At 46.1% G+C, this 14,923-nt stretch overlaps 1 protein-coding gene across 3 annotated transcripts in view; it reads left to right on the plus strand.

Moving 5' to 3' along the window:
• The window catches only part of LOC138577868 (excitatory amino acid transporter 5-like), a 518,879-nt gene that overhangs the window by 93,070 nt on the left and 410,886 nt on the right, over nucleotides 1–14,923 (plus strand). The window lies entirely within an intron of this gene.

The following is a 14,923-nucleotide window of genomic DNA, read 5'->3' on the forward strand; positions in this document are numbered from 1 at the left end:
TAATGCGGCAGAGTGGCCCCAATGCTAATCCGTCCATTCCACCAATCTGATGTAGTCTGCGTGGTTCCCCGTGGTGTGCATCTGGTCCCCCGCCACCACAGCCCCCCCAGGGGTCTCTTATCATGCAAGCACAGTAACTGTTTTAGCCACAGCTTGTCTTTATATGTGTTCTCCTCACTCTGGCTCGCTTGTCGCACGTAGCTGCTTCCACGCAGCTGTCATTGTGCCTCTTCCAAGTGGGTGCTGCTTTGGATCCCGTGCCGCAATAGTATGGGGGGAGGCGGAGTCAACTTCCAACTCGCCTGCGTTATGGAGTCTCGGTCACCTCAACTCTCCGGTTCCCTGCTGGATTCTCTCTGCTGCTCCTCTCCTTATCAGCAGGCTGGCTTGGCTGCCATCTTGCGTCTTGGCATGTTAGACTTCCATGCGTCCTCCCGGGCTGCAGGCACTCTGTTTCTCTGATCCAAGCGGGTCACTGCATAGTCTCAGATTTACACAACCTGTAGGTTGTACTATAATGCGAAAAGTGCCTTTTCATGCTGCGTTAAGGGTCATTCCCTAGGATCACAATGGGAGCTTTGCAGGACACATCTGCGCTACATGAGCTCAGGACATGCCCCTTTTTTATTTACTGTTCATTTGTATAGCATCAAGAGTGGTCGCAGAGGCTTTAAAGTGCCTAACACTTGACTGATTTGCCAATGCATTGATATTTATTTTGAAATGCATGCATTGCACACTGAAGAGAGGGTGCCGAAGATGCCCCTCCTCACCCCCAGGTTCATGTCGAGATGAAGAGCCAGAAATTCTCGCAGCCACCCATCCTACGTTGGACGAATCCCGAGTGCACCAATGATTGACAAGTACACTGAAAGGTATCCTCTAAGCCAGCCATACAGACCAAATACAATGCAAATCTTTACATGTGTCGGAGAAGAACTGCAAATAAACCCATGGAAGTACAGGGATATATATGGAACCTGATAGGACCAAGTGTGACAAATATATAGAGAGCCTAGCATAACATGGACAATGTAGAAACCGCAGTATAAAGGTTAGGACAATTACAGCAGGCCTCGAGCCATTGAGTATGAGACGAGCAAAGCTGATTCAGGCTGCACAGAGAGTAAGACGTGGAAAGGCAGCCTCACAGCCAAGGTCAGAGATACAAGGACTCATTCCAATCCCCACCAGCTGCAGAAAAACAGAATAAATCCTCATAATTGAAAGCTGAAGAGCTGGATTTTATGGGCGTCCCTAAACACGTGGTACAGCCAAACAAGACAATGGACCGTCATCCATGGTGGGAAAAGGAAGCCAATCCCAGCAAGCCAGATGCAGACTGCAACAAGTGTTGCGCCATGAGGAGCATATTCTTATAGGCAAAAGTGGTGCACACCAGTTACAATACAGACACATAATCGCTCACATCACCTTGAAGAGGTGCACAGCGAGCTGAGAACTCGATCGAGTTCCAGGCCTGGGCAGATCACCTCTAACCAATCACAGTTTTGAACTTATGGCCCTGGCGGGTAGCGTGTCATGCAGCGGATGGGAGGTAGAGTATTACACCAAATAATCAGACCAAATCAGGAAGATGGCAAATCGTCAACTGTTTTAACAAACAATTATCTAAAACAGGGAGTTACAATGGACATCAACGGACGTTGCACAGCATTCTCAAAGCATTTCATAAAAAAACATACTTTTATTTAAAACTTCATCATACGTGATGTTATATGTGGCAAATAAGAAAAACATATGGGGGTTTGTGATAGGCTCAAGGGGAACATCTAAGTATACTTTCTATACAGGGTTGGGTTGTGATTGGGTATCTATGATCAGGTGGACAACTCATGCCCACCCCTAGTCCAAGTCATCTTCAACACTTATTAAGTACACAGTATCTCATTGGCTCTCAAACTATAGGGCCCTTCGTTATATGGCCCTCTACAATTGGTTGGCACGCTCGTGCCATGTCTAGAACATTCGGTCCACTGGCAGCACGTAAACTAATTCCCAGGTGCCAGGAGGTGGACTTGACTTTACGTCCCCACCCAATGAACCCAACGTCTCTCATCACCCATGCCTTCTGTCATGAAGATTGTCTTTGAACTTGGCCTTGCAAAGAATCCTTGTCTCTGGGAATATAAGGGAGTGAGAGCACGCTCTTATCATAGTTCTGGAACTGCATGCCCAACAATATTTTCATCCTCCGCTCACGTGACAGTACTTCGGCCTGGTTTGCAGTTTTTAATTGTCTTAAATGAATAAAACTTGGCACTGATGGTGTTCTTTCTTGCACCTTGATCGGGGTTGATCCAGCAACTCACGTTTGCTGCCTTCAAGAATCGATAACCGAGCAAGCCAAACAGCTTCACCCTTCAAGTCTGTGATCTCAGTTTAAGCCTTTGCTGCGACACAGCTCTCGATCCTTCTTTCTCCGTGGGTTTGAACTTACAAAAATTTGTGACACCGATGTCCAGTTTCTATATAAAGGCGGCTCTGCCTGCATTCTATTTACTACGTATAGCTAGCTTCTATGATCACTTAGTCTACCTCTGCTACTGTCCCTACTAAGGGAATGTGTACCCGTGAATAGGCCAGGTATCGAACGACTTGCATTTTCTGCAGTGCCCTTCACACGTGCAATCTTCTTTTTGCTTGGGAACGTTCACTCTGTTCTTTATTTCATCATCAATATCTATAAAGTCCATACACCTTCTTCATCTTATCTTCTTATTGCGTCACGCTCGCTTCTTGTGACGTCACCAGCTTCTCTTTCTCTCTTCATATTCCTTTGGGGATTGCCTCCAAGAGATTGTCATCTCTTCGGAAATACATCTGATAGGGCTTTCTTAACGGATACCTTTTCTCGAAGATTCTCTGTGGAATAGTCACAACCGTTGGTGTCAAGCATGGCACGATTTCTGTCTTCCAGCATAGAGGTAGTAGGGGTGCGGGACTTCCTGCAGAGGCATTCGGCTGCTCCTCTACAGTTTGGAAACCCAGGGGTGGATGGCAAGGGGCATGAACCAAAGGTAAGCCCACTACTCTGCAACAATGTTATAGATGGTTCCTTGGGGATGGGACAGGCCGACCACCTGACATCTAAGGACCAGTAGAAAAACACATATAGAGTCTCCAATAGGCAGTAATGCTCTCAGTACCCAATCCCTTGTGCTGACAGTTTTTTTGGGAAGGGTCCAAGTGATGACGTCAGAGTCACACAAAACCATGCTGCATGCCATGCAAAGTTGAGATGTACCAGAGAATTCCTGTTTTCTTGTATTGATCCCTGTGTGTTTTATTTGCAATAAACTGCAGTTTGTACTTGCCGTTGGCTGAATCCTACGTTTGTTCTGGGGAGGGTGTTGGGCCCTCGAAGCCGGCAGACACCCAGCCATATTCTGGCATACCTGGGAGTCCCTTCCAACAAGTTGGTAGCAGAGGATGGTTGACTGCGCCAGCCCGACACGAAGCAGTCTCCTCCGCCGCAGAACCTGAGGTTGCAGGACCCTCGCATATTGTCATGATGCCTACCCCCGGAGCACCAGGCCAGGCCCAGCACCCCCGGGAGCAGGCATCATGCCCCCGGGTAAAAGCCCAGCGGCCCCTTATAGGGGCTCTTTGGACTCTGTCCTGACGCCTTTGGCGCCAGGCTCATGTTGGACATCAGTCCTGGCGCCATAGGCGCCAGGCTCATAGAGGAAGGTGTTTTGTGCACTTACCTGATGCAGACCATGCTGCAAGATTCAGGCCTCCCTGAGACCTGAAAGGGACTATTTTTTCATTGGGACTATTTTGCCACTCGGGCGTGGCCAGGGAAGGATACTTACCTGGAACTACTTTGGGGGCTATTTAAGCCACGCCCAGACAGTAGCTCACGCTTCGCGTTGTTCTGCATCCAAGCAGCTGAACGCTCACCTTGTCTGCTCCTGCATCTGGTCTCCAGCCACGCCCGCCTCGATCCTGGAAAACCTGTAAGGAAAGAAGAGAAGAGAAAGGTGAAAACCAAGAATTTTATCAAACTTCTTACCTGCATCCGGAACCTTCACCCCAGCGTTCCTGAGAAAAGACTTTCATTTAAAAGCACCGCGTTGCTCGCTGCAGCGCCGCGCTTCACTCACCTGTCCTCGGGAGTTCTTCTGGCTCCACCACGACTGTCTGCACCGGTCGCCACATCTCTGCGCCTAGGGGAGAAAAGAAGAGACAAAAGGTGAGCAGAAGAACATTTGAGATAAGCCTAATTTTCCGCCATAACACTTACCGGTCTTCTGTTGGTGGATCATTCCTCATTTCGGGTCGGCGCCGCTACGTTGGCAGGTACCGCACCCCGGCCCCTATGGGGAAAGGACAAAAGACATTACTGGAGGAATTTAAAGACATTAAGAGGGATCGCCCCCATCGCTAACTCACCTGAGTTTACCATCGGCAAGTCAATCCCTCAACGCATCGCCTTCATTCTGCTCCTGAAATAAAGGACAGATCACAGGTTAGGAAGGCAACAGAAAAGGAGGCTCAACACTTGAACTTTTGTAATCTTCATACTTACAGCATTCCGCTCGGAAAAGTCAAGTGGATTTTGCCAGCGCCATTCTGAAAACCAGTGAAGTAACTGGACAAACATGCGCCCCTGCACCAGAAGCAGGATGGAGAGTTCATCCTTTCAAACCATAAGGTGAGCTTCAACCGGGGATTTCGGAGGAAGTTAGAGAAGAACGAAGGGGGAAGGGGGTAGTAAGCACACTATTCTGCAGACTGTTAATCCCCTTTCTCATCTGCAGAAGGATATTCCTACGGGCCAGACAAGCAAGATTTGAGGGTCCTGTTCAGTCGGTGTTCCGAGTTCTGCGCATCACGCTCGAAGAGGCCACAGCAACCCAGCCTAGACCAGCGCCTCCGTGGGAGTCAGGTGAGCGTTACACATATTTCGAGAAGGACGGGAGTGTGTACCCGTGAATAGGCCATCACAAGCCAGCTTGGAAATATCCTGCCCGAGGTCAGCGAGGCATCCAAGCAGACCGGGACGGGGAAGTTGCAGCTTTGGGGGACGCGGCAGCCGAGCAACATCAGCAGACCACGCATTGCAAGTATTGACCCAGTCACATAGCAACTGTGGGTGTGACGGAGGGTACTGAGTATTGTGAAGTAACGTTGAGTACTGTCGAGTATTGTCAAAGTATTGTTTAGCATTGTTTATCTTAGTAGGGACAGGAGCAGAGGTAGACGTCATATGTGGTTAGGGAACATTCAAGTTTAGAGGTAAACGGTTCTGGTGAACAACCTAGACTATTGACTTGAAAGCATGGAAGACAGAAGTATGTACATAGTGGTTTTCTGTGGGTTGGGCATTTTAGCTCGGGTCATAGATGATGGTATTTCTGCAAGGTTTAGCAAGGGAGCTGACCTAGATTGCGGAAGTTGATTCGACTGGTTAAGTATCGAGAGGAGGCGTATTATTTTCTAGGCGACGCAGCAGGTGCAGATCGAACACAAGAGAATATTGGTATACAGCTGGGGGAGTTTGTGTTGGGGTTGTGTGTATTTTGGGCTAATGGGCTGTAAAGTTGTTTGCGCGGTATTTAGCTTCTCAGCGCTATGTGGATAGAAAATTGGTGATGTCACCCGTAGATTTTTACATAAAACCAATCATATCATATCATATCATATCATATCATAAAACACAGAGAGCACGATACGGTGAGGAGCTAGCATTGGAAAAATTGAGATTGGCAGACGAGGTTGGCCAGTGGTGGTGCACGGAAGGCGCATGCGCAAGATTTTGGGTGTGCCTGAGGAGGCAGCGAGTCTGAAAAAGGGTGGTGCGCAGAGTTGGCAGGTTGTGGAGCCAGAGAGGCTCATAGTAAATTAACAACATTGTGATTACATTGTTTTCCTTCCTTAACAGTGGACTATCAAAACCCTCAATTTGAGGTAAGGTAAATGCAAGAGCAATGTATCAAGGGAAGTGCAGGAGTGACACGCCCCTCCAGCACCTGTGTAAGACGCTCCCACCCTATAAGGACAAGATATGCAAGTATAGCATAGAATGGTCTAACGGTACCAAGGGGAAGCTAACTAAACCATGGCCACCTTGCAGAAGTTTCTCCAAAGATGTGCAGCAATCACTACTGACGCATATACAGGGTACCTATAAGGGGAAGAAGCTAGCAAGCCACATTGGTATATTTGAGCTTTGAAGAATGTTCCAAGAAGTCAAGGGGAACACAGCGAGGTGTCAGTGGATGCTGACCCAGCAGGGTATGCAGGGGCCCGCGACCCCACCCTCCGCTCCACCACATGTCCCTCCGAGCGTGGTCTCCGATGAGACAGACGATGAGCAGGGGATGTACCGATTACGAGAATTAAGAGCAGCAGAGGGGTATTCAAACCCGACATATAAACAACCATCATCATATACTAGGGAAGAGGGGCAGAGAGGCGCAGGGCAGCTGACCCCTGGGCGAGGAGCAAGCAGCAATGCGCAGAAGAGCATGAAGGAGGGGCTAGTGAGCATAGCCAAGAACAAATTGATAGGTTGACAGATTCCTCGGAAGCTGGAAGGGAAGACAGATAGGCAGACAGAGGGGCAACTAAGGCAATGGAAGGTTTGAGGGGGAGCCGCAAAGCTACAGATTGGGTTGAGATAATTGAGGAAGCAGATAGGAAGGAGAAGGAAAGAGAAGAGAGTTAGAGAGAGAGAGAGGACAGGGAAAGGCGAAGAGAGGAAGAGAAGGACCAGGTGCAGAAGGAAAGAGAAGAGAGGATAGAAAGGGAGCGCAGAGAGAGGAAGAGAGAGGAGCAGGAATAGCAGGACAGGAGGATAAGAGAGCTAGAGGAGATCGAGAGGTGGAAGGAGGCAGCGGAGCAGTAAAAATGCAAGTTGATAGAGGAGGAACAAAGAAAGTCACAGGTGGAGAGATTGGCAAGGGAGCACACACGCAAGGAGGAAGATGAGGGAGCAATACGGGCTATAAAGACACAATGGACAGTGCATCGGGGAAATGACAGAGCTGAAGGGGGCAGATGAGCAGAACCGGACAGCACGACCACATGAAACAGAAATACCACGGACCAGGACAGAGCAGGCCTAGAAGCCTGGGGGGAAGAAGTAGATATGACTTTCGGGACATCGACATCACCATGAAAATCAACACGGACACAACCACTAGAAGACTGAGCTTTGTAGACAACGTTTGCAGTAACATGGGCTTGGGATCCGACAATGAGGGACGAAACAGTGGGGATCAGAGGGGGGAGCTACGCAGGCCGCAGTCCATGGCGACAGGGACGGACAAGAGGGTGACATGGGAGAGAGGGACCGGTACAGGGGGAACAGGAGGTGGCAAGGATGAGCTCAAATGTAACATCTCAATCGAGGGCCCTGGTCCCCATCCTCCATCAAACACCAGGCATCCATGAACATTCTTCAGAGAGAGAGACAAGAGAAAATCAGGCACCTGGAAGGGTCTCAGCAGTCTGTATTAACTGTAGTTACAAGACACGCTCTAGACACACACTCAGAAAACATTTTGCCTTCTACCTGCTTATGTAGGCTATTTGGATGATGCAACATCCTTATGCAAATTACCACCTTGGTCAGAGTATGCTTCTGATAGGTCCTCTTAGTCAGAGAAAATACATCACTTAAATATCATTGGATGGCTTATCTGGTGTACACCAACCCGACATTAGTATAGCTGGCATTGACAATTTTCTCTAACCCATAAATTTGACAAGCTTATAAATTTGACAAGCTTATTTTAGACTTGGCTGCACACATTTATGACAATTCTGAACTTCTGCCAAAAACACTTTCATCATATCAATGTCTACTCTTTATCTGATTTTCAAGGTCCTGCCATGTTAGTTAGTGCCTTATACTGTGGAGAAATAGATCAACTCTATTATATGGTGCCAAATTATACAGTGGTCTCTCAGAATGGTCTCCATGAAGCACATTGTGCACTTCTCATTAAGAACATAGATAAATGTATCCACGTTTCCCTTGCTTTATCTAGCTTCATCATTAATCTTGACTGCTTTTCCTGCCAAGTTCCATTTTTAACCTAACAAACCAAATTATCTCACTGAGAATGTATCAGCCTCTGTTGCTTGTCTGAAAACTCTTGGCATGAGTCATAGTTTTTCACACCTGGCTTAGAACTGGCCATCATTTTGTACTTGAGTTATCCATTTTGAAATATATTTTTGTGTGACACTGTATTAATTCTTATGGGAGCTATTATGTATTTATTTAAGCATCTTTCACTTTGTAACCCTTATTCATAATATATCTTTATACACTTATGTGTGTGATATTTAAAGTACCCTTCACTTCTTGGGTCATTCTAACCCAAATATGCACAGTGCCATGAGCACTTTTTACCTTAAATAAAGGCACTATAATCCTGATTTCTGCAATAATAGAACCATTTCATCTACATATCATGTTATCTATTCTCAGTTGAGGGGGAAGGGGTTGGCACCCCTATACACATTGATGGCCTAGTACCATACGTAGAGAGGCTCAGAGACCTCCCAGGACGAAGGAAGGAGGAGACAGCTATAGTATGTTCCAGGGAGAGGATCCCGGAGGGACCCAACGAAGACATCCGAATACCCATACCCGAGCCAATAGTCGTGTACACCGACATTAGAAAAGCAGACAGACAGGTCAGACTAACTAGAGGTGCGAATGGGGAGGTAGGGTTCACACAGATGCCCCTGCTAGAAAAGGGAGGGGGGCAACCACAATATATACCATGGAAGCATATTGACAAGGAAAACATAAGGTGTAGGTTACCATCATTGTCAGCAGGTGCTGGGAAATGGATATATGAGATGGAAAGGATGACAGCGGGCCAGAGGTTAGCAGTGGGGAATGAGAATGCGAACAAGCTTTGTCTACTGCCGCATTCGCAATAGAGAAATCAGCAGGGATTACCATGGGGTTCGCATTGGTAGTGTCCTCTCATTACTGGGTCAAATTTTCCACTGTAGTAGGCTATGGGTCTGTGCCTCAAACTTGTCTTATGTGTCAGTAAAGCCTTCATCACTAGTCCATCAGTGTGTGAGAACAGGAGAAATTATTTTTTATAGCCTTGTCACACCTGGATCATGTCAACATAGTCGACATGTAGATGCTGGAATGGGCCTGCTGGCTGAGGTATGGCTCCTCTCACAACTCTCAACGCATGTTCTGCAGTGAACTGCTTACATGCCAAACAATTGCTTAGAAATTCAGCCGCTTGTTCTGCCAAACTAGGACAAACCCATGTTTCTCCAATATGGGCAGCAATGACCTCTTTTCCTGTGTGTGTTGGATAGTGCAACTGTGTCAGTGCAGTGTTCAATAATCCTAGTAGCATCACCACTTTTCCTGTGTTGTTCTGCTGCCATGGGGCATCTGTCGGACATACTGTACATCTCCTCCTGGTCCACAGCTCTTTCTCATCCCTGGGTGCAGCTCCCTGCATCTCCATTATTTGTGTTTCTGGCAATGCATTGTTCCCTTCCTTCAGTACCATGTTCCTTGCATAGTTTCGGGCATGTGATGCTGTCTCCACTTCTAGTAGCTCTCCAAAATATGCTGTGCATGTTGCTTTTGAGTCTGCTGCTTGTGCTCACCACGGTCCACTTTCTTTATAATGCAAATGGCATTATTCTGAACTTTTTGAAGTTTGAAATTTTTGCCTTTGGAGGCACCTCCAAGAAGTGTGTTACAGTAATCAAGACGAGAGAGGATTGTAGCTCTGGCCAGGGTTTCTCGGTTTTTGTCAGATACAAACAACCTTATTTGTCTAAGCAGATGTAAATGATATTGCAAGGATTTAACTATGGCATCCACTAGGGTGTCAGGGTTCATAGAGGAATTTAGATAAGAGCCCAGAGTTTTAACTGTACTAAGTATAGGAGTTGGGGAGCCATCAATTGCAATTTCTGAATATCAGGGATTCAGTTTAGATCTTAGAGCTTGGGGGCCGAAGATTAGCAGCTCTGTCTTCAAGTTGTTCAGGCACATTTGATGGGTATTCATCCACTGTTTAACCTCCAGAAAGATGTGATTAAAATCGGAGGAATCAGAGACATAGCCACCAGTCAGAGGAAGTAGAAGCTGGGTATAATCTGCATAGTTTGAAAACAGAATGTTGGCTTCTTCCAGATGATCACACAGGGGCTTAATATAAAAGTTAAAAAAGTGCAGGGGACAGGCACCCCCCCCAAGGGACTCCATAGAGGATCGCAGAGGCATCGGAGCTAAAGCCTCCTCAATCTACTGCTGAGACCCTACCAGATAAGAAAGACTGAATCCAGGAGATGGCTTGAGAAGAGAATCGACCAGCATTTTCTAAGGATTTAATAAGGATATCATGATCCAGCAGATCAAAAGCTGCAGATAAATTCTGGCAGCATCAATAGACTACACTTTTGTTATCCACTAAGTTTAGCATGTTGGATTGGAGATCTAGTAAAGCACTCCCAGTGCTATGATGTGCTCTGAAACTTGATTGCTTAGGGTATAAGAAAGATGACGAGTCTGGAAAAGCTTGAAACTACTTGTTAGCAATTACATCCACCACCCTGAGCAGAAAAAAGGAGTTTGTAATCGGTCTAAGGTTAGCAGCGTCTTCCGGGCTAAGCTCAACCTTTTTGACCAAAGGTGCAACAGTTACTTTCTTGATACAATCAGGAACCATGTTGTTTTTAAAAGAGGAGTTCACGAAACAGGTCAAAAAAGGGGCGAAGAGGGGGTTGTCTCGTGTATGAGTTGGCTAGAGAGTTAGGGCAGTCATGATCTGACGTGTCCCTAACTAGCTGGGGGATCCAGGTAGAGAGATCCGAAGGATTAATCTTTTTAAGGCTTCTGCTACAGATTTTCATTAATGACTTAGAAGGTTTTTTTTTACTGAAAAAATAGGATGAATTAAAAATGCAATAAAGAAATGATCAGACCAGATGCAGGGCTTAGTGCGGGTGATAGTTCCGGCTCATAACCCAGTCTAGAGTTATACCTTTGTTATGAGTAGAATCCCGGTTAAGGACAGTAAAATCACAGTTGTGGAGATTCATCTCAAGATTGGTAGCTTCAGGGTCTGAGATTTCCTCTGACCAGTGGTTAAAATCTCCACGAACCAGAGTGGCACTGCCTGATCTGTTATAAAGCTGTAATATTTGAAAACGTTTGTCATTGAAATCAGGCATATTGTGGGAGAATGGTACACCAGAAAGATGTTTAAGCAAAAATGGTCAGAGGGGGTACATTTAAGATGAATAATCTCTCATCTGGCACAGGAGATAGAGGCTTCATAAAGACCAAGGTCTTTCCTGGCAATAATTGCCACCCCTCCCCCTTTGCCTGTCCTGAAGCCAGGTTTCAGTGAGGCACAGTAAATCAAGGTTCTGTTCAAGTATGTAGTCCTGGATGTCAGTAGTGGGAGAGTTCAGTTATCTAATGTTAAGAAGGGAAGCCTGAAAGTCATACTTTCTGTCGCCATGCTGGCGCTGGAGTGACGGGTCAACGCTTCCAAGGGTTCTAATTCAGAACGAGCAGGAAGGCTAGAACAGTGCTCTTTATTCCGAAAAGATGTCAAAGAGACTGGAGGCGTGACCAATACTCAGTTTCTGTCAGTGCAGTATTTTGGACCTGGGCCGTTAGATGGTGCTTCTTGTGTGCCGTTTTTATGTCCTTCACTTTGGTGGGAGGTGTAGGGGTGGCCGATGGGGTGGTATCATCAAGTTGGTTAAGACATTTTCTGACTTTAGCTTCACGTGCTACCTTCTGAGCTGCCAGGACTAGTGGGATTTGGGCAGGGTAACCCACAGAAAAACATGTGTAAGAACGTAGTCTAGTAGAGCCAAGGCAAACGTAGGATTACCAGGCAGCTGCACATACAGTAGCAGGGGCAGGAAAGTAAGGTAAAAGCCATACTTATGAATGGTCAAAGGCCCTCAGCGCCGCATGTGTGATGTAAACTGGGCCACAAGACAGCACGAAGTGTGAAACGTCACGGATCAGCAAAGACCGGACTTGACTCAGGTGCACCGGCACTGGTGCGCTGGCACTGGTGCGCCTGGTCACCCAATATGAGATAGACTGGGGCTGCTGGGATATGTAGTTTTCCTGCCCAATGGAGTCAAAGCTAATGCTAGTCTTTGAATATTCATAACTTGGGCTGCTTCAAAAGCAAGTTTCGAGCATCTTGCATGCAGCAATAACAAAATGAGTTTTAGTGTCTCCACAAAAAGAATCCTTACAATAACATTTGCATCTGTTCAGAGTCCACAAAACGATTACATGATTTGCATTCTTCTGGATTGCAGAGGTTGAATGGATTTAATGAAACCATATTTTTCCATGGCAACAGAAGATGTAATTTCAGATACTTGCATGAGGACTGAACTCACTATTTTTTTAGTTTCCGTGTCTTTGAAGTGGTAAGTGCAGTATTTAGCAGAAACACCTTTGCTGTCACACTGTCCATCGCCAGTAAGCCAGAGCCTTTTTCCAGCAAGAGCATTGTCCATTGACATCTGTTCTAGTGTCCATGCCTTGCTAATAGCGGGGAACGAGAAATCCTTCTGATATTTGCAGTATTGGGTTCTGAAAGGAACTTGAGTCCCATAAAGTTGGAAAAACTCTGCTAAACAAGAAAGCAGATGAACAAAGTACATTTCCAGCAGGCACTTTTCCAAGTATATGTTAGGCAGACCATGAAAATGAATTATGGTTGTGTGCATAGCTACTCTTGATCTTCAGGTTGGTGCTTTTGACTACACGAGTAAACTTCACCAATGGCTCCCCACAAATCCTCCTATGCAATTTATGATCACATTTAATCATGTTCATAATCTCGATCAGGCAGCAGTCAAATACAATGTATTTTGGTTCCTTTAATAGCCAATCGTCCAGAAGTATAGTGGTTTGGGATTCCATGGTGGTGGATAAGTCCTCAACACTAGGAAGAGTGAAGACCACACTCTTCCGCCCGAACGCGGTGACAAGGGCAAACACGTCTGGTTTCACTGTTTTTGCTGTACTGTGTGTTTGGAATCCTGATAAGAAGCCTGGAGCCTGGAGACTGCGACGAAGATCAAAGACTGTTCAAAGACTGTTCGGTGGAGAGAGTGCCTGATAGTGTCATCAGGAAAGGCAACATTTGTAAGACTTGCTCCAGGCAGTAAAGAAACAACATATCCCCTGTTGCTTTAAGGGGGTTGCCGTCGCTGGCCACGCCCATCAGGGAATCACCTGTTATAAGCTAGGCCCTGTGACCCTTGCAGCGCTAAGCCCAAACGCGGTGACATGGGCAAACGCGTCTGGTTTCACTGTTTTTGCCATTTGTTCTGGGAGTGCGCGGAGGAGGACCGCAGCGAAAAGCTCCTGAGACTTCACGGCTGAACAGCATCTATATAACTGTCATAAAGGAATGGTAAGGACTGATTGCTCTCTTCTACATTATCATTTAGTTTGATTGGGAATCTCGAGAGACTGTTGGAGCCATCTCCTATGATCTCGCGGGAACAGGGCTTTCTTTGCTTTGATCTATGTGCTACTAACAACCTCTATTGCTAATAGGCAATATTGAAAGCGTGTTTCAGGCCCTGATTATTAGCGTGAGAGCTCTCTGCACATAGCTGCTCCCCCGCCGTGGGTCAATTTACTCATAGCCATATTTTTTTTAAAAGATCGAAACAAGGACTGTGGGTCAAGGACCTTTGACTCGGTCTGTGGCTGAGAGGTTTTTTTTCTTTTCTCCCTTCATATCTGGCATAACTGGGCGGCTGTATATTCATCTGAGAAAGGGATATGATGAACAATTATAATCTGCGAAGTGGACAGCTGGAAGATAAACTGAACCTATTTGATCCTCAATGCCATTTCAACCCCAGTGGACCGGATAAGTCTGCCAGAGAATCTCCAAACAAACCATTTTAAATTGGGGAGGGGCAGGTTTCTGCTGCTAAAAAGCACTTTCGCAAAGGATTCTGAAGTTCCTTAAATCACTGGTCTATCTGTAACTAAGATAGACAAACCGAAGGATACAACCAACGCCTCGCCACTAAATACTGCACCCAAATCCACCCTAATGTCGAATTTCAACTATACAGTCATGGCCACAACAATGAAAAATACTATTGAGGACCGCGTCCCAAGACTTACTGAGGCAGCAGCTAAAGACTGCATATCCATGTTAACGAAACAGTATTCGAACTGTCAACAATCTTTAGACAACTGTTTTAACCAAATTGATCAAAGCTCGCATTCTTCTATCGTTGCCCTGCATGTCCAAGATTTAGATTTATCCATTGAGCAAAATCCTGTATTTGAACTGTGACCAGCAACTGAGGAGGAATGCTTGATGAAACAACAAACCAGGAACCGGTCTCTGAGCAGCAGAAAAGGGATTCTAAACTAGCAGCAATGGTAGGGGAAGACTTGAGACCCCCAACTATTGCAGCCCTAAACTTGGTTCTGAGCTCACTAGTGAAGGTTTATGAAAATATTAAATCAAAAGTGGAACTTCATTCAGCAATCCTGCTGGAATTATCGAAAGATATGGAGTCAGTGGACTCAAACATGGTGGCCTTAAAATCATCTATTAATGAGGAGAGAACTGCATCAACTGATCTCTGGGAATCCTTCCAGGAAGCTCAAATGGACAAAATGGAATCTATACAAATACAAGGTGCTGAATTAAAATTGGGTTTAGCCCTCCTAAAAAAAAACTGGGAAGTGGGCCAGAAAAGCCAAGGGCACTCTGTTGCGCCTGTGAACTTGGAGGAGGGCCAGATGGCAGATAACTGGGAAGATACACCTTTATCAGCTTCTACTATGGAATAATTCATGCACCTTGCTCAACTAGCAGAGGATGTAGTTACTCCAAATGAGAACAAAGATATGCCTGAAGATCCCAAG

Source organism: Ambystoma mexicanum, chromosome 1p, assembly GCF_040938575.1.
Source record: "Ambystoma mexicanum isolate Mex_15411 chromosome 1p, UKY_AmexF1_1, whole genome shotgun sequence".
NCBI lineage: Eukaryota > Metazoa > Chordata > Amphibia > Caudata > Ambystomatidae > Ambystoma > Ambystoma mexicanum.